At 56.6% G+C, this 1,035-nt stretch overlaps 1 non-coding gene across 1 annotated transcript in view; it reads right to left on the bottom strand.

Annotated features, from left to right (window-relative positions):
- LOC126453477 (small subunit ribosomal RNA) overlaps nucleotides 1–600 on the bottom strand; it is a 1,909-nt gene extending 1,309 nt beyond the window's left edge. Inside the window, exon 1 of the ribosomal RNA XR_007584888.1 lies at nucleotides 1–600. This exon is cut by the window's left edge and continues 1,309 nt beyond it. This is a non-coding gene — a ribosomal RNA (small subunit ribosomal RNA).
- Nucleotides 601–1,035: the final 435 nt, after the last annotated feature.

Below are 1,035 nucleotides of genomic sequence, written 5' to 3'. Positions count from 1 at the left end.
AATTACCGCGGCTGCTGGCACCAGACTTGCCCTCCAATAGATACTCGTTAAAGGATTTAAAGTGTACTCATTCCGATTACGGGGCCTCGGATGAGTCCCGTATCGTTATTTTTCGTCACTACCTCCCCGTGCCGGGAGTGGGTAATTTGCGCGCCTGCTGCCTTCCTTGGATGTGGTAGCCGTTTCTCAGGCTCCCTCTCCGGAATCGAACCCTGATTCCCCGTTACCCGTTACAACCATGGTAGGCGCAGAACCTACCATCGACAGTTGATAAGGCAGACATTTGAAAGATGCGTCGCCGGTACGAGGACCGTGCGATCAGCCCAAAGTTATTCAGAGTCACCAAGGCAAACGGACCGGACGAGCCGACCGATTGGTTTTGATCTAATAAAAGCGTCCCTTCCATCTCTGGTCGGGACTCTGTTTGCATGTATTAGCTCTAGAATTACCACAGTTATCCAAGTAACGTGGGTACGATCTAAGGAACCATAACTGATTTAATGAGCCATTCGCGGTTTCACCTTAATGCGGCTTGTACTGAGACATGCATGGCTTAATCTTTGAGACAAGCATATGACTACTGGCAGGATCAACCAGGGAGCTGCGTCAACTAGAGCTGAGCAGCCGGCCGCCCGGGAGTGTGTCCCGGGGGCCCGCGCGAACACGCAAGCGTCCGCTCAATTATTCTGCAAACAGGAGGAGGCTGAGCTCCCCTGCACAACACACCTCGAAACCCTCTCAGGTCCCGGCGGCGCGCAGCGCCGTCCTAAGTACTTGGTCGGGTTCGAGAGAGGCGCAATCGCCCGGAGTTAGGCGAGTAGACGCTTTAGGTGCGACCACCCGTGCTCCCAACTGAGCTTGCCGCTGCCGACAGAGGCCCGGGAGCGTGCTGTCGTGGCATTGCCGGCGGGAGACAACACGCGCCACCTACGGTGACCGGCAGCTCCAACGCCAGCGCCACAGAAGGACAAAAGCCCCACTTGGGTGCCGAAGCGAACTCTCCCAGCACAGCGCACGCGCCAACACGTCCGCACA

Source organism: Schistocerca serialis, unplaced genomic scaffold, assembly GCF_023864345.2.
Source record: "Schistocerca serialis cubense isolate TAMUIC-IGC-003099 unplaced genomic scaffold, iqSchSeri2.2 HiC_scaffold_946, whole genome shotgun sequence".
Classification (NCBI taxonomy): domain Eukaryota; kingdom Metazoa; phylum Arthropoda; class Insecta; order Orthoptera; family Acrididae; genus Schistocerca; species Schistocerca serialis.
Note: the sequence above shows the minus strand (reverse complement) of the source record. Positions and strands in the feature narration are given on the sequence as shown.